General features: G+C 40.2%; 1 long non-coding RNA gene across 1 annotated transcript; it reads left to right on the top strand.

Annotated features, from left to right (window-relative positions):
* The first annotated feature begins 1,940 nt into the window (after window positions 1-1,940).
* LOC144378975 (uncharacterized) lies at window positions 1,941-17,058 on the top strand. The gene is made up of 3 exons (XR_013440932.1): window positions 1,941-2,218; window positions 6,588-6,754; window positions 16,803-17,058. It is a non-coding gene; the product is annotated as an uncharacterized LOC144378975 (long non-coding RNA).
* The last annotated feature ends 4,455 nt before the right edge of the window (window positions 17,059-21,513 follow it).

The following is a 21,513-nucleotide window of genomic DNA, read 5'->3' as shown; positions in this document are numbered from 1 at the left end:
GGTTTCTGTAAGACAGCGTATGCAATCACTGCTCAGAATGCCCGCCCACAGAACCCCAGCTGCCGGCCAGAATCCTCTGAAGATAAAGTGGTCCTTCCTGTAGGAGGTCTCACTCCTTCAGACCTGGGCTCCAATCTCCTTGCTGCCATGGTCCGTGGTTCTGGCCCACTCAGTCACAAAAGTCAGGCCGGGTCCAGAGGCTTAGGAGGAGCCTCACACCCACTTGCTGCAAGTTCTGGGTCCTGTGTCTCCTGTGACTGTCAGAACCCAGAAATGTTACATGCTGTCACCTGCCCGCCATCCCTCATAACTGACTGCACGGACTGCTGCTTCCTATACTTGCAGAAGAAACAGACATTCTGCAAACTGAATTCATTTAAGAAGGATGGGGGACACACATGTGCTCCTATCCTCATATTCTGATTTTTCTAGAGAAAAGTCTTTTCTTACTAAGACAGAGTTTTTAAAGACATTATTAATAGATGATACAGATCTCCTTTTAAAAAATTCTTCCAGTTCCTCTAAGATGCACAGCTTCCTCTAACACTATGTACCAGTGACAAACAATCTGAGGGCTACCATAATCACCCCTCTCACAAGCAAACTACTCTTCACACTTTGCAAGCATATCTGCTCCGAGAACATCTACACTCACACCTGGTGAATTTGAGTATTATCATTCCCATCAATGAAGTTATGCAGAAGAATTTTAGCTTATCCCCTGCTACATGAAATCACTGTGATCTGAGTGGCACAAATATAGTTTAGCAACAGAGAAACTCAATTGTTGTTCTACCAACAAGATTATAAGAACAACTAATTAAAGTTTGCTTTTATTCGGGGCACCTGGGTGGCTCAGTCATTAAGCGTCTGCCTTCGGCTCAGGTCATGATCCCAGGGTCCTGGGATCGAGCCCTGCATCGGGCTCCCTGCTCAGTAGGAAGCCTGCTTCTCCCTCTCCCACTCTCCCTGCTTGTGTTCCCTCTCTCGCTGTCTCTCTGTCAAATAAATAGATAAAATCTTTAAAAAAAAATAAAGTTAACTTTTATTCGTATGTTCAATTGAAAGAGTACACTTTAGAAAGTGTGGCAGTTGTTCTATTTAAAAGATATGTTTTTATATTATTTCAGCTATCATGTCCTAATTTGGGGGGTGTGTGTGTGTGTTTGTGCGTGTGTGTTTAACAACTACTATGTTGAATCAGTTTTTAAGGTGGCATAATTGAGTGGTTGAGAGCTTATCCTCTAGTATCAGTCAGACCCACTTTTAATCAAAGCTTGGTCACTGACAAGATGATGACGTTGGGCAAGCTACCCAAAACCTCTGAGCCTGTAAAATGAAGATAATAATAACAAAGTCAGATATATATATATAAACAGGTGATGAAATGTTAACTAATATTTTTATATTCCCACCTAATGTACTTGTTTGGTAAATTGGTAATTTTATAACTAAAGTTTAAGTGAAAATGTCCCTGCCTAATCCTTCCTCACATCACTTATTTGGAACTTTTGAGGTTCTAGAAGGTTTTTAGTGACCAATTATCTTTATTTGCTAGAATTTTTACCCAACCCCAAATGACTATCACCAGGCGGGAGATGGTACCAAAGTCTGAGAACACAGACGGCATGAGATCCACCTTGGCCACATTTGCTGCCCCATCAACCAAATGTGCTAGACTCTGTCTCCTGCCTGTTCATGACACAAATATAAAACTACTGTTGTGGTGATCTGCTTCCTGTTGCATCACTTCTTCTGTCTTGTCAGATTTCCCCTCTTTAGGATACAACTGACTCCAAGTAGCCAAAAACAAACAAAACATCACACACACACACACACACGCACGCGCACACACACTTTGGTTACACAGGAAGAAGTTAAACTGAAACTGAAATATTCAGCAAGAGTTCATTTTCTACACACTTCGGGTTTTCAAAAGGAAATGCCACTCTAACCTTAGCTGTCAACACATCAACAAAACTGTTCCCAAACTCTAAGACAGTTTTCTCTGGCCCTCCGGAGAACACCGAGGCGCCAGACCTTTCTCCACGTCCATTTCCTTCATCCCCTAGCACAGCGTTCCGATCTTCTTCTCTGGACCTCCACTGTTCTCAAAGCTGGCTGTTCTTCTCCTTCGGTCAGAATCTTTATCTTCGGCCCCGAAGTCCCCATTTAAAATGCAAAGTCCAGAAGTCTCCCCCAACCACCACCAAAATAGGTAAGTGTTCAAGTATTACATTCAAAATAGGTAAGCAACTTCAATAATAAAATCTCAAAATTGCAGAAACCCATGGTTGAAGGGGGCACATTTTCAGCTTAGGTACTAATACCCCATTGCTGGTATCTGCCAGGTGTTTTGAGTTGAGAAGGACTCAGAGGCCAAGTTAAGGCTCAGTGAGAAACAGCTACAATTGATGTGGGACATGGCCCCGCAGAAGTCTTACACTTGCCATCCTTGAGGTAGCATATAATAGAATAATATTAATTAACCATTGGGTGATTTCAGATTTTTAAATATTGGTCAGCAGGATTATAGACATAACTGTTCACACAGAGAGGAATCAAGTCTATCACTTCCTATTGTTTCATCACTGAGCTCTGCCTTAAGTAACTAAATTTTATGTTCTTCCTTGTTTATAATAAAAATCAGAAGCCCGGATATAACTAGGGAGGAGAGATGGAGACTTTCTGGGTGTGGCCACTTTGTTGGTAGTTAACAATCAATAGGAGCGGCAGCTAAACTTCCACATGATCAGGGGAGACCAGCAACAGGAGGAGGCTGAGGCCAGAGGCAGCTCCCTGACTAGGACCCACAAAAACAGGAGCACCTGGAGGGAGACACATGTTTCTAGCAAATGGTCAGAGTAAAGGCAGTGATAATAACTAGCAGCTACTCCTACTTTTGACTGCTTGCTTCATTCCAGCCCCCAATAGACACATTCCACATATGCTATGTCCATAACAATACCCCTAAAATGTTGAGGTGAGGAAACTTGCCCAAGGTCAAAGAAACTAACCACATTTCAAAACAAAGTTTATTTGAAACACCAAACTAGGGCGCCTGGGTGGCTCAGTCGGTTAAGCATCTGCCTTCGGCTCAGGTCATGACCTCCGGGTCCTGGGATGGAGCCCCACACTGGGCTTTGCACTCAGCAGGGAGTCTGCCTCTCCCTCTCCTTCTGCCCTCCTCTCTCTCCCTCCCTCTCTCTCTCTCTCTCAAATAAAAATAAATAAATAAATATTTTTTTTAAAACCCTATATTTTGTACCAGATTATTTAATAGTTGACATAGAAAGGGTCAAACTGTGGACGTGACCTGGAACAGACTGTGGGTAATTAAATGATACAAATGATACAAATGATAAATGATACAAACATGTAAGTGCTAATCTTTTGCTGTGATTGTAAGTGACCTGTATACCTAGAAGTCTTTTTGTTTTGTTTTCTGTTTCTTTTTCTTTTTTTTTAAGATTTTATTTATCTATTTGAGAGAGAGAGAGTGAGCACAAGCAGGGGGAGCGGCAGGCAGAGGGAGAAGCACTCTGCGCTGAGCAGGGAGCCCCACACAGGACTTGATCCCAGGATCATGACCTGAGCCAAAGGCAGATGCCCAATAGACTGAGCCACCCAGGTGCCCCTGTTTCATTTTCTTTTCTATTTTCTGTTCTCTCACAAGGCTTTTTTAAAAATTTACTAATCCTATTTTGTCATTCTAAATAATTTTTTTAATCTACCAATGAACATTTTTAGAATGGGTGAGTTCCTCATCCTTTTTTCTATTCCTGAAGAACAGAAAGAAAACACACACACACATACACACCCTAGTTCTTGACTACCATCCAAGTCTATCAGACAGGGTTCCGGCTGCAAGTGACCAAATAACTTTAAGCAAGAAAAGATCACTTATTGGCTGACATAACAGAGAAAACCAAACTCCTCACATAGCTTGATTCGAGACGCAAACAATGTCCAGCACCACCTCTATCACACGGACTAGGGGAAGGGAAAGGACAACCCTCAGAGGGAACCTGAGGCAGTGGTGGTCCTGGGGGGGGTTTACAGATACCAGAAGTCAGGATCTACCACAGAGGAGCCCTGATAACCCCTTCGTGGCAGCACTCAAGAGCAAAATCACCGTGGGTACCTGAAAAGATTTTCAGCATCTCTCCAGGACACCCTCAGAAACCTCCTGGCAGGCACATCAGGATTGAAATCAGCAAATGCTGCCTACCTGAGATACAGTCCAGAGCCTCCCACTGGGGGAGGAGAATTTCTCCTTTAGTGAACATGAATTATATGGTTCAGAAATGAGCTGCAATCCCAGAGAGAAGTTCTAACCCCAGAATGAAGATCTATGTTGTTTTAGGCCCGTGGGAGGAAACTGGACACTGAGAGTTATCACTGAAAAATGCACTGTGGCCTTAGCAGACCAGTCACATGAATGCCCATGCAGTCTTCTCACAAAACAACAAAATGAAACAAAACAAAAAGAGAGGACACTGTTGAAATATTCTCCCGGCGGGGGGGGGGGGCGGGGGGTAATGTATCAGGAAACTCAGGAGGCAAGGTTTAAGGAAGTCCTAAGCCTAAAAACAGAAAGTCCCATTTCTCCTAAACAAGAATCTGCTATTGTCACAAATGACAAACAGAAGTGAGTGAATTCTTATTCGCAAGAAACGGTCCAAGATGGCAATGTATAGAGCTGGTGGTCATAATGATCACCAGTGTAAACAGTTTTGGAAAGTTTTATAAAATGCCTCTCAGTCCCCTTGATGTAACAGGGAGGTTATAATTTTGAGAAATGGATACCCCTGTGAAGCCCACACCAACTGCTCGTTACCAAAGAAAGCAGCAGAACAGCATGTTTGGGAGCAATGGCATCAGGTGGGATGAGAAGTGTTCCTCAGGAGCTCAGATTTAAAGGTAAGGGCAGGAAAATCCCTACGGGTATGTGGTAAGAAGAAAGAGAAAGAGAAACAATTGTGGATTATAAGAGAGGAGAATATTCATGGGTGAAATATGAGAAGGCCTATGTGTTCTTTTCCATTTGCAGCCTAGGGGGAAATCAAAAAAACAAAAAATTTTAATAGCTACATTTCTAATCACCTTCAGGAAACCAGTCGATCTCCCCACATCTTAATTGCCTCATCCATGTAAACTAGATTCAAAACATTTCTTCTGAAAAAGATGCACTGCAAGCTTTTATAATTGAGAAATCCGAGTTAAGAGTCCACTGTCATCCACACTATGTAAATGATTTTGGTCAGATTTGGGAGACATTTTCAAGATGCTTGCTTTTCGGGTGCCTGGGTGGCTCAGTTGGTTAAGCGACTGCCTTCGGCTCAGGTCATGATCCTGGAGACCCAGGATCGAGTCCCGCATCGGGCTCCCTGCTCAGCAGGGAGTCTGTTTCTCCCTCTGACCCTCCCCTCTCTCATGTGCTCTCTCTCTCTCATTCTCTCTCTCAAATAAATAAATAAAATCTTTAAAAAAAAAAAAAGATGCTTGCTTTTCTATTAATAATAAATACTTGATTATGAGATTTCTGAATTCCATTTCTGAATTAAGAGGGAAACAGGACTAGGAAATGGAGTAGAAATAACACTGAGAAAGTAAATGAATAAACATTCTGACACTTGTCTTATAACCACAGAAATGCTGGTACTTTTAAGTTTATCAGATGTCTCTTGGGAGAATCCAATAAAAACATTTGCAAATAAATCTCCTCTCTAGAATATCATGAACAGAAACACAGATCTGAAAACTGTCTTGTGCCATAAACCAAATCTTATCAGCAGACCTCATGAGTCTCATCCTGGAGACAGAGGATTCCAGTCTGTTCATGTTGCCCCGCATGAGATGTGAGGCCTCCTCCATCCTTAGGTGGGTTTCTACCTTGGTTCTAAAGTAATTTTGGAAAGAAAAGTTCAAAGACCTCCAGAGATAAGACCAACAGAATGGACGAAGAATTCAACTAAAGTTGTGAATGCATCTTCTCTGCAGTGAAGACCATAAATATATCATTTAAGTTTTAACAAGGGTTATTATTTACCATGGTTGGGAAGGTCAACCTAACCTTAAAATTATTATAAGCCTTTAAACAAATGCAATGTTATGCCACAGAATAAGGATGAAAGGAAAGCAAAGTCTCTATCAGAGTAGGGATTAGCAATCTTGTCAAAATCAGGGGCCAGTTCTTATTCATCAGCTCTCTTACAGTGGGAGGGTGTCAGTGCGAGGGAAGAGACATGTCTCAGCTGCCTTCATACTGGTGGAGATTTTGTTATTTGGGCCAAATGTGACCTCAGTGCTGGGAGAAATGCGCCGCAAGCCTCCACCTCCAGCCTGTGCCATCTGCCCAGGGGCCTGGGATGGAAGTCTGAGAGAGGCCAAGGCTGAAGACCACAAAACAGGCCTTTCAGCCACTCTGTCCTGCCCATCCACACAGCCCTGAGAGGCACACTGTGCCCAAGTGTGAAAACCCTTTACCTCAAAGGGCCTGGAACTGCTCTAACAAAAGAGAAGACTCATTTGATTTTTTTTTTTTTGGTTTTGTTTTTTAAAGATTTTATTTATTTATTTGACAGAGAGAGAGCACAAGCAGGGGGAGCAGCAGGCAGAGTCCCCGCTGAGCAGGGAGCCTGACATGGGACTCCATCCCAGGACCCTGGGATCATGACCCAAGCCGAAGGCAGATGCCCAACAACTGAGCCACCCAGGTGCCCGAGAAGACTCATTTGTTACTGCCTTCACTGTGAGTATTCAGAGCACCAAAGCACACTCCAAAATCAGTTTGCTTGTCACCCTGTTAAGCAGAATATGCCTGACCATCCCTAGGGTAGCAATGTACTTAGCAGATATATTTTAACACTCATATTTTATACCTTATGGATTACAAATGAGTAGACTCTAGATGAATGGGCTTTAAAATCATCAATGAAAGTTCTCCTACTATCTTCTTTCAAGGAGTTAAAAAGAATTAAAATGCTATTACATATTACCTATGTATTTATGTACATAATATTACATAATTACATATTATATAATATTACATAGTACATATGATTTACATACTAAATATATAAGAGAAGTTGTAGCTACTTTAAATTTCTAAAAGATCAAAAAATTTTTTAAGTCCTCACGTTTATTTATAGAAACTTTAAATTATTTTTTAAAGGTACATTCAGCTTTGAAGAAATGTTGAGTAAATAATAACAATTTTAAAATGTAATTAAAGCTTTTAGGTGGAGGACTGAGATAAATTTGTCATCAATATGATATGATTTTCAGGGTAATAGAAATAAGCAGCAAACGCAGACTTCCGTCTGGCTCAGCCCCAATCCCATACCTGGCAGCGCTTTGTGCCGCGCAAACATCGCAACGCACCCTGGCCAGATTTTGCAGCATCTTTGCTTCCCAGAAATAAATCCTGCATCTGTCTAACAGAAGCCCTTTTTAACCTCATTACAAGTGGATTCCAAAAGTAAAACACAAAAGTTTATTGAACTTTATTCACATACATTCATTCATCAAATATTTATTGAAGTTCTTCCATATGTTAGACTCCGGGGCCGAGGGAAGGAGGGAGGAGACATTAGCAGAGCTAAATGAGACAATTCCTCCATGCCAGGGCTCATGGTATTATAGGGCAGTGATACTGACGCATCACACACAGCCTTTCCTCCCTGCCCTCCCTCCTCACCTAGATGGAGGTCCTGCTCAGTCTCCCTCAGAACTGTACGGGACAGGCAGGGGAAGGAGAAGGGGACAAGTTCCCTCTTTTCTTCTTTGCCCATTTGGGCTTGGGTGGCTCATCTCTATGGGAAATGCCTTTGCCTGTGAAGGACTGAGAGGAGCTCGGGGCTGCTCCTACTCAAGAAATGACAGATCATGATGTGTTCAGGGAAAGCAGGTAAAGTCGTCCATAACCCACCTGTCCAGCCTTAAGTGCCACCAAGTTTCTCATACATCTACCCTTACACAGATGTGCTGCAGTCTGCCTTCATTCCAGGCATTTCTTCCTGATCCTTTCCTACTTGCCTAAGTCCCATTCATCTTTTAAGGACCATCTTCAACTCTTCCTCCTCTGTCATATATTTCTTGAGCTATACCCCTAACCCCCACCTACTGTGATATACTTTCCCTTCTCTAAATCCCTATAACTGAGCTTGTATGACCACAAGGAATTCGTCATGCTCCAATGTGTATTATAACAATTTGGGGACTTCTGATTCCCCCAACCTCATTAGACTACAAAATGCTTGAAAGCAAGCTCTGTGTTGGATTTGTCTTTCTCTCTGTGGTCAAAGTACACACCAAGCCAGCTTGCATTTTTAAATTCATTTCCTTAACAAACATTTATTGAGCATAAACTATGTGCCTGAACCTGGAGTAGGGATTCAATAGTGAGTATATTTGCTTCCCTGCCACCAAGAAATTTATACTCTATTAACCAAGTAGTTGATGTTTAATATATGTTGAATTAATCAGAAGAGCACCTCCTACACTCAAAAATCTCTCTCTCCTCCTTAACTCCATTGCTCTCCACTTAACCTTCTAAACTTGATTTCCAAAAACAGTAACTAAAGGAAAGACAGTGACTAATGGAAGTAAAGACTGAAAATGAAGACAAAGATTTAAGAAAAGAGGTACTTTTTTTCATTGAGTAGTTTCAACTTTCTCAATTGGTGGTTAAGGAACATGTTTATATTTTATGGTTTGACTTTTATGAGCCCCTAAAGGCAAGGAAGGTATACACCCCTAGTGTCTTGTTTAGACTTTGTCTGAACAAATGATGCTCTCTTCATCATGGAAATAATAGTAGTAACAAGTGAATGGCCTTTGCTGGAAATTTCCCCACTCACATGTATAAAGAGAACTTAGAATTATGCAATGACTAACATCTGACAATAACCAGATTGGAATTAATCCCGGGGAGATGAACAAGGCTGTAGACTAGAAGACATCTTCAAAGATGAATGCACTCCCTCCCTGCTCCTTCTTCTCCGCACTGCTCTTCCTCTGAGGCTGGACCCCAAGTAAGTGTCAGTGTTCATTAGGGCTACACACACTGCACCCACTGGTCCTGAGTTATCTTGTGCATGCCCCACTGCTTCAACCATGAACCTGAGACTCCTGACGCTGTGCCTTCAGATCTCACTTCTCTCAAACTCCAGATTCATAGAGCCAACTGATGCAGACCTTTCTTCCTGGATGTCCTATGGGCCCATCATCCTCCAAAAGTAGAATGTGTTGTGTCCTTCTTCTTCCCTCCCCATGCTCCTCCTCAACTCGTCTCTGTCTGGGCACATTCCTTTGCAAGGACTGCCCCCTGGAGCAGAATGTCCACCCCACTTCAACTCCTGGAAATATACCCCATTCTCCCAGTTTCAACTAAAGTGGCCCCTTCTCTAGGATGGCTGCCCCGAGCCAGGAGGCAGACCTACATGGTCCTTCTCTCTACTGCCAGAGACCATGTCCCAATTTCTGTTATAGCTCTTATCACACTGTTTTTGCAATATTATGTTGACTGACTAGCTTGTGATTCCTTGGAGCCCTGGCCACACTTTGGAATCACCTGGAGAACTTTTGAAACTACTAATGCTGGATTCCACTCCCTCCACAAACACAGCCCACCCTCTGAGTATCTAATTTAATTGGCCTGAGGTGCAACCTGGGCACTGGAATTTCTAAAATCTCCCAAATGATTCTTGTGCCAAGCTAAAATTATGACCTTGAGGAGAGTAATTTCATCTTGATTATCTTTATGTGCTACAAATGTCAGGTGTTCTATAAGTATTTGTTGAATGAATGAATGAATGAATGAATGAATAAGTACAACATCTATCCAGCCACATGAATTGAAAACCATGGAATCTCAAATCTCATCTATCACTAAAACCTGTCAATCCTACTTCTCAGAAATCACTTTTATCCACCTTCTCATATACACATAGAATTTTTACCTTATTTCAGGTCTTCACTTTGGCCTACTAGACCATGACATCTTCCTCCTCATTGTCTCCTTGTCTTAGAGTCTCCACAGGGGCCCTCTAAACTGCTGCTAGAGTTATCTAATATTCTAACCACATGCCCTCCCTTCTTAAATGGATTTGTGTTGCCTACACAATAAAATCTATATTTGCCAAACGGGCACCTTAATTTCCCTCCTCCTCTGTCTGGCATACTTCTACTCATCCTTCATGACCCATCTCAAACATCAACTCTTCTACCAAGCTACTGTCCCACCTTAAGTCTCCCAGGCGAAGTTATCATGTCCCTGCTGTCCCTCCCCATTATTCAATGCCTGTCTCTGTCTCTTTTATAGCTTTTCTGATTGTGTGTTGACATTACTTGTTTACATGTGTGTGTCCCTCATATGAACTCCTTGAGGGCAGAGGCTGTGCCCTGTCATCTTTGTGTCCCTACTGCCCAGCATAGGGCTAGTTGGTAGCTAACTAAATATATGCTAATGAGAGGAAGAGAGAAAATGTACCCCTGAAACAAATAATACATTATATGTTAATTTAAAAAAAGAGAGAGAAAAGCAGAGAATGTTATTTATATGTAGAGGAAGGAGCAGCCTAAGAGGCTAAGGATAGAGATGGAAGCTCCTGGGAGAAACCTAGATTCATACTCTCAGGAATGTGTTCCTAGTCACAGGAAGCACTGAGCAATGGTGTCAGAGGTTAGAACACCTGGGTCAGGCTTCATGGGCCACTTACTTCCACAGCCTTTGTCCACAGTCCTCTTGTCAGCCCAGTGCTCCCTATGCTGATGGTCACCAGGGCAAAATGACTCCAACCTGAATATATCTACCATTAGAAGTGACTCTCAACCACAGGAGGTTCTGGGAAAGCTTTTGGCCTCCTTTATCCAGGATGATGTCTCCACATTTAAAATTAACTTATCACTCTAAAGGAACAGGAATTTACAGCTTGGATTCTTTTATTCTCATTTCCAAATTGGCCACACATCCTGTGATTTGCTGCATGAACTCTGCACTGTGGAAATGCTCTCTCCCCAAAGAACACCCAGAGATGACTCTCCTTTAGGCACTGACACTGTCACAGTCAGGATCGTTCTGAACACTTGCAGATGCATGTTTTATTAGTGGGGGATGCGAGGAGTTACAACCTTCCTCTCTGGACCAGGGAAGGGTGGATCAACTCGCCTGTAGCATTGGCAACTGGTCTATACAACATACCCCTCTCCATTGTTATACTTCTCACCCGGGTTAGTCAGGGGGCTAATTATGAAACCAGTGTCTGTGATGATTACATGTTAGGTGTGAACTATACTGTCAGTGGTAATTACGGGTTATTGAGGTGGTTATTTGTGTTTGATTGACAGAATGCATGCACCTCTGTGGAAAGCACAGTATTTCTTACTTCCTGGCACTACTGCTCTTCATGAAAAAGAACTATTTTTCTGAGGGAACATAAGAAAATAAGCACAATAAAAGCTCTGTATCTCTGAGGATAAGGGGAAATCCTTCCACAAGGACTTTCCTGAGGCAGGTGGTTTAGAGAACGGAGAGGAAGAGAGGGGAGTGTGGAAAGGCAAGGGTGACCATGGGTTTAAAGCCAACAGTCTACAAATTTACCCAGATCTGCCCTAATTCTGCCTCAGCTTTAGAAGGAGAAGAAAACACATTCTCAGAATACCCCAAGAGTGCTTTGAGAAACCAACTGTTACTCTCTGAATATAAGTAGTAAGTATTAGAAGTCTTTTTCCTTGGCATTATCAAGCAGTAATTGTGCATCACAGCTGAAGGACTACTGTCTTTATATCAAATATTCATTAGATACTGTTCAGATCTATGCCTACACACACAAACACATACACACACAAACTGCCTTGTTCTGCCTCAGAAATTGCTTCCCATTTCCCTATAATCTTCAAATTAATAAGAAAAATTGCATTGTCACTAATAGGCAGGGCTGCGGGGCTGTGGGGTTGGCTCCAAAAAGAATGCCAACAAGGAAAGGAAACACGTCTCACTAGAAGATGGAGTGGTCTGTGCAGGTACTTCCTGGTAGCACAGCTTGAAGGTCCTGGATTGAAACTGTCAACTATTTGACAATTTCCAATTCCAACCTTCTCCCTCATCTTTGAAGAGCAACCTTGAATGCAACTAAATGGTTCTAACATGACTTTGTGGTTTTCTAATTTTAACCTAAAACTTAAAATTGAGCATTAGCACAGATCTCACCTAGATTAAGATTCTGTATTAGTTCTACAAAAGCCAGAATTGCCCTCCCCCCATGCAAACAGCTTAGAAGTTTGCACAATGCTCTGTGCTGCAAGTTAGCATCACTTGGCTAAATGTTCTGACATCCATATCGCAGAAAATATGTGTTTGTTTGTGGTTAATGTTCTCATGACAATTTGCCATTGAATCATGGAGAAGGGGCTCAGTAGATCAAAACGGCAAAAAAGAGTTTTTACAAAAAAATGTACACCTTCTTCATAGATTATACCCCCCCAAAAAAAGAAAACCTATAAAACCACTAAGCTTGCACCTACAAATCAGTAGCTCTTAAAATTATGTTCTTGCCAAAAGACGTGTAAAAAGTAAGAAATTATACACGATAGGACATGATTTAAGCCATAAAAATGGAACACCTTGGCACATTTAAAAGGAAAGCCTAAGACCAAAGTCCAAGGCTTCCCACAATCCATGTGGGGCCCAGATCACCATAAGCAGCATTACAGCATTACAGACTTCACTTTTTTTTTTCCTGTAAGTTTTCAAAAGTTTCTCCCTGAAGTAGAAATCCCTTCCTCGTGTTTTACTCTGTGATCCATTCAGCTAATATAGCAGCCCCATACTCAGACACACATATATTTATAGGCATTTATCTTTCAGATGCATAGTTGAGAATTCAAAGTTCTAGAACCTTCCATGATTCTTGGAACCTATTTGAAGTTACCCCACATATTCTTGGAAATTGCCTGCCTTTGAAGTCTTGAATGGGTAACCTGAGAATACAAAACAGAAGTCTGCCCCTTAAAACACAGGGCTCTGTTAAAGGCGCAAATCCACTTAACATTAGAACCAGGGGGGTACGCCATTAATGAGAAGAGTCCAGCCGACATAAAAAAGGAAACAGCCTCATAATCTAGTTAACTTCACGGCAAGTTACACATGAAATATTATTTTTAAGAAGGCATTTTGAAACCAGACGCAAATTCTAAATTCCCTGAATTCAAGGATTCCAAATTTATCAGCTAGAATAATATCTCCATATATCTTAACAAAGCTTTCTAAATCTTACTAATAGAAACAAATTCTAAATGCCAACAGCAGTAATAAGTAAATTATTACATTTGCTAAAAGCAGAGCATTGACTTCTTTTTTTCATTTTTTTAAATGTTAGAGACTAAAACTTTTCACCATTGCTCAAGTTCTTCTGACACTGTCAATCCCTTTCCAGGCTAGCATTTTCTAAAGTGGATTAAAAAAGGGAGGGGGTGGCTCTTTATGAAATGCAAGTCTTCGTTACTCTGACATCCAGATCAAAACCTGATTTTATGTCTGAAATGACACACATTTTTTTTTCAGTTCATTTCATTCCTTATAGAACTGTCCATTCAATGTAATGAAAATTAAGAGGGCAGCAGAAGAATGACTTGGTTTTCTGAACAGAAACCAATATGATGAATATTGGGACTTCTCCAATACTCCTTCTCTCTGGAAGTCTATTTATTCTCCACTAACTGGAAACCATTCATGAGCATTGCATCTGTGATGTTCTCTTACGCTTTTTCAATGTTGCAACATATTAACACACAAGCTGCAAATCCAACCAGAAAGGAATGCCTCCCTGGGCCTATGGCTGCTTTCATATTCAGGGACTAATTTCAACTGATCAGGGGTAGGGGTGTCATATATATAAGTAAAATATTGCCAGACCAAAAATCAATCCAAACCAAAACAAAATTTAAAAACCTTCCTTGAGCAGATTTTCTTTTCTGAAAAGATTCTATGAGGTGCCAAGAGAATGACTTTAAGAAATGTTTTTGGAAGTTTCTTAACCCCAAAATGTTTTCAAGGTGTCAGTTTGGGTTGATCCCCAATGGTGGCAATCCATAGATTAGTCAGATGTCAGGTTTTAAAATGTGTGGCATTTTTAAGAGGGTTTGTGTCCTTTCTCTTCCTTTAAACATATGCCAAAAGGAAAAACCAGTTCAAGTCCATTGTTATACTTTTCAATTACAGGTCTTGCATCTTTGTCCTTCTCTCTCTATCAGTACCTCAAAAATGCAATCAGCAGAAGGCAGGGGTGAGGAGGAATGATCCAGTATTATGGGGCACCACTCAGGGGATGTCTTGCCTCAGCCTCCCAAATCTTTAGCTCCTCCCAATAGTCCTAAAAATTTGCAATTTGATCTGGCAGTGCTCTCTGGGTAGATCCACTAGAATGCCACTCCTCTAAGACAATGAAAAATAATCTCTCCAAACATAGGAAAGGTCAATCTTGGAAATCCACAGAAAGTTCTGTCTTCTCTTGGCCAGATGAGGACCCACTGTTTGGCTGAATGGAAGCAGAACTAAAAATAATGAGAATTGGAAGTTCTACTCTGTGGGGTGAGTCAATTCTGACACAACATGAACTTTCTGGGAAAATACAAGTGCAAGTTAAACTTTGTTAGAAGTAGTGGTTAGGGGCACTTGGGTGGCTAGGTCGGTTGGGAGCTGCCTTCGGCTCGGGTCATGATCTCAGGGTCCTGGGATGGAGCTCCGCGTCAGGCTCCCTGCTCAATGGGGAGTCTGCTTCTCCCTCTCCCTCTGCCCCTCCTCCTGCTCATGCTCTCTCTCTCTAATAAATAAATAAAATCTTAAAAAAAAAAAAAAAGAAGTAGTAGTTAGGCTTACAGAGTAGAAAATAGGCCTAAGTGACAGAAATGCAATGTCCTCATCTCTGCCTGTGACATTCAGTGCTATCTTTAAATAGTTAATTTTTTCTTACACCTAATCAATAAATTCAATCCAAAATATCCTTGGAAATTCACAATGAGATGAGGAATAAATGGTTCCTAAACCTCCGTTATCTTATTTTATCTGTTAAGTCAGTGTTACAAAGAATCCATTATATGCAGAATGTTAAGCTAGGTTTCATGAAGGACACACAACTATACAAGACCTAATCTATTTTGAACACTGATGGCATGACAAGCACAGCACTAAACGCTTTATGAACATCTCTTTTAATCCTCGCGACAACCTGCTGAAAAGGCCAACTGTGGTCCCAGCTTCATTTCAACTGCATGAGACTCTGAACCAGGACTGGCCATCTGAGCCCTTCCCAAATCCTTGATCTACAGAAGCTGTCGAGCTAATGCAGGGACTGTGGTTCTTTTAAGCCAATCACTTTTGTGGTAATTTATTATTCAGAAATACATAAATGAAACAGATATCAGTGCCTGGAGTAGGGTGTTGCTGTTACAAAAAGCTAGACCATGTGGCATTAGCTCTGGGTCTGCAAAGTAGGTAGAAGAGCCCAAAGGAGGCTGTGAGTGAAAACCTAAAGGGCCCCAAGGAGAGTGTCAGCAGAATCGAAAAGGTTCTTGAAGACACTGTCAGTGAGAGCCTAAAAGAAAGTGAGGAAAATGTAATTGGAAGCCGGAGGAAAGGCGAGCCTTGTTACATGGTGGTGGAAATTCTGGTAGCACTGTCCGTGGAAAGGTAGCTAATGAACCTAACAATCCAGCTAAGGACACTTCAAGACATAGAACTATCCCTTGAAACCTTCAGCATCTCTGTAAGTAGTCTGACTGCCCGGATGCACCTGCAGGGACAGGAAGCCCAAACCAGCCCCTGCAGAGAGACCACACGGAGAGATGTGAAGATTACATGAGTAGTCTCTCCCCGCAGCGTCAGCATCCTGACGTTACAGGTGTGGCCACCATCTGATTGCTATCACGTGAAAGACAATCCAGACCCACCCCGCAGAGCCATTCCCAAATTTCTGAATTGTGATAGAATAATAAAATGTTATTGTTCTTTTAAACCTTGAAGTTTTGAGGTGATTTGTCACAGAGCAGTAGAAAATTAAAATAATGTTAATATAAAACAAAAAATAAAACATTGTCTATACCTTTGCTCCTTAAAGATGAAAAAAATTACTCCTACTATTCATCAACATTTTCAAATGGAAACAATGCCATTCTCCCCAATTCATCAGAAGAAAGGTTGAGGTTGGGTTTTTGGCTTCTGAGAACACAAGGATAAGTCTGGAAAGTCAGTTCTTCCTGAAAGTATAGAGAAAGGCTAAATAATCAATGTAATTATAAATTGCGTTCTCTTTTGGAGGTTGTCATAGCTACTAATATTTTTCTTCACAAAGATTTTTTTTCTTTTTTCATTGGGTGTAGTATAAGTGGAAGAGACTACTTTGATTTATTAAATCCTGTTTTATTTTCCTCCTGGGCATACAGTAAGACTACATTTGCCAACCTCTCTCACTGATAGGCAGACACATGTGACTGGGCAATGCAGCATGGGCCAGAAATGATATTTGCTACTTCTAAGCCTGATCTATAAAAAACCTCCCACCTTCCAGGCGCCTGGGTGGCTCAGTTGGTTAAGCAGCTGCCTTCGGCTCAGGTCATGATCCCAGGGTCCTGGGATTGAGTCCCGCATCCGGCTCCTTGCTCTGCAGGGAGCCTGCCTCGCCCTCTCCCTCTGCCTGCTATTCCACCCGCTTGTACTCTCTCTCTCTGTCAAATAAATAAATAAAATCGTTAAAAAAAAAAGATTAAAAAAAAACCTACCACCTTCTCATCTCTTATTGCAGACTAGATGCAGAGGATCGAGAAGAGGATTCCAAAGGCCTGGGGATGCTGTACTCTCTAGATCAATAATCCATGGCTTTATGACCATATGAAGTAGAGCCCACCACACATTCCCTCCAGCAGCAAGAAGTAAATTTTTACTGTGTTAAGCCATTAAGACTCTGAAATTGTTAATTATAACAGTTAGCTTGTCCTAATATTTGATGATTAGAAAATTACTGAATTATATCTCTTCCTATAATAAAAATCACTAACATGTAATGGGACAGACTGCTTTGACTTCTACAGAGTGTAACCCTGAGTTCTGTGATTTAAATACTTATGTGAACATCAAGTTGTTGGCATTAAGACTTTTTTTTTTTTTTTAATTTCATAAAATCCTTTGTTTCATTGTGTCTACCAAATACCTTTTCTTACCCTTCCAGGAAAATAATCCCTTTCCTTTATGATATTCTGTCCTCAAATTTGTTTCTTCCTGAATTGTAACTTACTTTTTAAGATGATCAATGTCATGAGATGTCATGTTTGTCCACCATCCCACAGAGCAAACACCAAATTTTATTTCAGTAACTATCGGCCAAATTTCATCAAAATTAATCATCGCTTGAGCAGGTTTATGGTAGGACAATTAAGAAAAATGGGAAATGCTGACTGTTTTAACTTTTTAAAAAACTACCTTGTGCCCTTCAGTCAAGAAAATACAAGCTTCTCTAAAAGAAAAAACTCACGTCATCCAGTATTCCTCAGCAAAAACATTCTCTCTATAGAGAGAGAGGGAAAATGTTATATAGAAAGCTGTCTTTGAGTAAGAGGGGGAAGAATCCCTACTAATATAATAGAGGTAGCAGAATTGAGTATGGGTTTTGAAACCTCTAAAGTGTGGATGCTGTAGTGTCTAAGTTAAGCTCCAAACCACAATGGAGCCTGCATCTTCCAAAACGAGGTAAGAAATCCTTTCCACTATGACATCCCACTGTCATACCACTTCAAAGTTGTGACAAGGATTTGCACTGTACAACTCTTTATTTAGAATATCATTAGGAGAAATAGTCCTAGTCCTTTAAATAGTGGATATCAAATCTCCTTTGGAATTTACGTGTATAGTCAGCTTTATCCCTTTAACATTAAGGATTTTTAAGATATAAGATCTAGCCAACTTCTAACTGGAAGCCAGCCTAACCATAAAAATGCATATTTCCAGAAAAGACTCCAGAATGTAATTGCTTTACTATAATAAAAAGCAGTGAGGTAGGTTATATACCCTGAGGCATTAATGTAACCTCAGCATTTTTAAGGCCCTTACCACAGTTGGTAGCTAATTGCATTTTATTGATCTATGTATGTAGCCTAACGTTTTGGGGTATGAAAGAGCCCTGTTTCTAGCTCTACAAAAGCAGTACTGGGAGAAAATATTTATAAAATACATATCTGATAAAGGACTTGTCTTCAAAATATACAAGGCACTCCACGAAAACAGACACATAGACAGAATTGAGAACCCAGAAATGGACCCTGAAATCTATGGTCAACTAATCTTCGACAAAGCAGGAAAGAATATCCAATGGAAAAAAGGCAGTCTCTTCAACAAATGGTGTGGGGAAAATTGGACAACCACATGAAAATTGAAACTGGACCATTTCCTTACACCATACAGAAAAATAGACTCAAAATGGATGAAAAACCTAATGTGAGGCAGGAATCCATCAAAATCCTAGAGGAGAATACAGGCAGCAACCTCTTTGACCTCGGCCTCAGCAGCTTCTTGCTAGACACGTCTCCAAAGGCAAGGGAAACAAAAGCAAAAATGAACTAGTGGGACTTCATCAAGATAAAAAGCTTTTGCATAGCAAAGGAAACAGTCAACAAAACCAAAAGACAACTGACAGAATGGGGGTAGATATTTGCAAATGTCTTATCAGATAAAGGGCTAGTATCCAAAATCTATAAAGAACTTATCAAACTCAACACCCAAAGAACAAATAATCCAATCAAGAAATGAGCAGAAGACAGGACCAGACATTTCTCCAAAAGACATACAAATGGCCAACAGACACATGAAAAAGTGCTCGACGTCACTTGGCATCAGGGAAATACAAATCCAAACCACAATGAGATATCACCTCACACCTGTCAGAATGGTTAAAATTAATAAGTCAGGAAATGACAGACGTTGGCGAGGCGGCAGAGAAAGGGGAACCCTCTTACACTGTTGGTGGGAATTCAAGCTAGTGCACCCACTCTGGAAAACAGTATGGAGTTTCCTCAAAATAGAGCTACCCTACCACCCAGCAATTGCAATACTGGGTATTTACCCCAAAGATACAAATGTAGTGACCCAAAGGGGCACCTGCACCCCAATGTTTATAGCAGCTATGTCTACAATAGCCAAACTAAGGAAAGAGCCCAGATGTCCAGCAACAGATGAATGGATAAAGAAGATGTGGTGTATACACACACACACATATACAATGGAATACTACTCAGCTATCAAAAAAATGAAATCTTGCCATTTGCAACAATGTGGATGGAACTAGAGGGTGTTATGCTAAGCAAAATAAATCAATCAGTCAGAGAAAGACAATTATATGATCTCGCTGATATGTGGAATTTAAGAAACAAAACAGAGAATCATAGTGGAATAGAGGAAAAAATAAAATAAGATGAAATCAGAGAGGGAGACAAACCATAAGAGACTCTTAAGCATAGGAAACAAACCGAGGGTTGCTGGAGGGGAGGAGTGGGGGGATGGGGTCACTGGGTGATGGACATTAAGGAGGGCATGTGATGTAATGAGTACTGGGTATTTATAATTAAGACTGATGAATCACTGACCTCTACCTCTGAAACCAATAATACATTATATGTTAATTGAATTTAAATAAAAATTAATTAATTAAAAATTTAAAAATATATACAAAGCACTCCTGAAACTCAACAATAAAATAACAACCCAATTAACAAAGGACAAATCACCTAGAAACCTCCCAAAGAAGATATACAGATGGTGCACATAAACATATGAAAAGATTCCTAACATCATCTGTCATCAAGGAACTACAAATTAAAGTAACAATGGGATACCGTTATATACATATTAGGAAGGCTAAAATGCAAAAATCTGGCAATACCAAATGCTGGTGTGGATGCAGAGCAATGGGAATTCTTATTCACTGCTGATGGGGATACAAAATGGTAAAGCCACTTTGGAAGTCAATTCATTCGACAGTTTCTTAGAAACCTAGGCATAGTCTTACCAGTAAGATCCAGCAATCATGGTCCTATATACTTACCCAATTGAGCTGAAAACTTATGTCCACACAAAAACCTGCACATCAATGTTTATAGCAGTTTTATTCATAATTGCATAAACTCAGAAGCAACCAGGATGTCCTTCAGTAGCTGAATGCATAAATAAACTCTGGTACATTCAAGACAGCTTAACAGGTGAATTCTACCGAACATTTAAAGCAGAGTTAATACCTATTCCTCTCAAACTATTCAAAAAAACAGAAGAGAAAGTAAAGCTTCCAAGTTCATTCTATGAGGCCAGCATTATCCTGATATAAAATCAGATAAAGACACTACAAAAAAAGAAAACTACAGGCCAATATCTCTGATGAACATAGATGCAAAAATCCTCCACAGTATATTAGCAAGCCACATCCTACAATATGTTAACAAAAATCATTCACCACGATATACTGAGATTTATTCCAGAGATGCAAGGGTGGTTCAATATTTGCAAATCAATCAATGTGATACATCACATTAACAAGAGAAAAGATAAAAACCATATGATCATTTCAATAGATGCAAAAAAAAAAAAGCATTTGACAAAGTGTAACACCTATTCACTATAAAAACCCTCAACAAAGTAGGTTTAGAGGGAACATACCTCAACATAATAAAGGTCATATATGAAACCCACAGCTAAAATCACACTCAATGGTGAAAAATTGAGAGCTCTTCTTCTAAGATCAGGAACAAGACAAGGATGTCCACTCTCACCCCTTGGGGTGTGCTAAATAATCAATGTAATTGTAAATCCCATCCTATTTTGAAGGGTCTCATAGCTACAAATATTTTTCTTCACAAAGATTTTTTTTTAACGTAGTCAAAAGCAGCCGAGACTACTTTGATTTATTAAATCCTGCTTTATTTTCCTCGTGGGTGCAAGTAAAGGACAGTCTTCCTTTTGCAAAGTTTACTTGCCCTAGATTCCTTGAGAAGACTCAAATAGTTTAAATTCAGTGAAAATCCTAAAGTTTGGATTATCTGTTAGTCCAGAAATGAGTGTGTGTCCTAATTAAGCATGTTAATGTGTATAAAAATCAATTTATCTTTACAATAAAAACAAATCCAAAGAAACATAATAAAAAATATCACAAGATAATTTCTATTTGGTTTTCTTACTTAAAATGCTTTTTTATCTGTTCCTACTAAAAACAAGTGAGAAATTCTTGCTGTCAAACTTATAACTGTTTAAAAAAGGGAATTAAGAAGTTTTAATGAGTTCTCCTAGAATGCACTGTAGCTAATTTTATTGATATATATGATTTCTTTCCATATTTAATTATTTTTATTTCTGAACCAATTACATCTTTTGGTTTTGGTTGATATGTGTTCTAAAATATAGCCCATTTAGAGAAGATATTTGCAAATGACATAGCTGATAAGGGGCTAGTACCCAAAATCTATAAAGAACTTACCAAA

The sequence above is a fragment of the Halichoerus grypus genome, chromosome 9, assembly GCF_964656455.1.
Source record: "Halichoerus grypus chromosome 9, mHalGry1.hap1.1, whole genome shotgun sequence".
Classification (NCBI taxonomy): domain Eukaryota; kingdom Metazoa; phylum Chordata; class Mammalia; order Carnivora; family Phocidae; genus Halichoerus; species Halichoerus grypus.
This window is presented reverse-complemented; position numbering and strand designations above follow the sequence as displayed.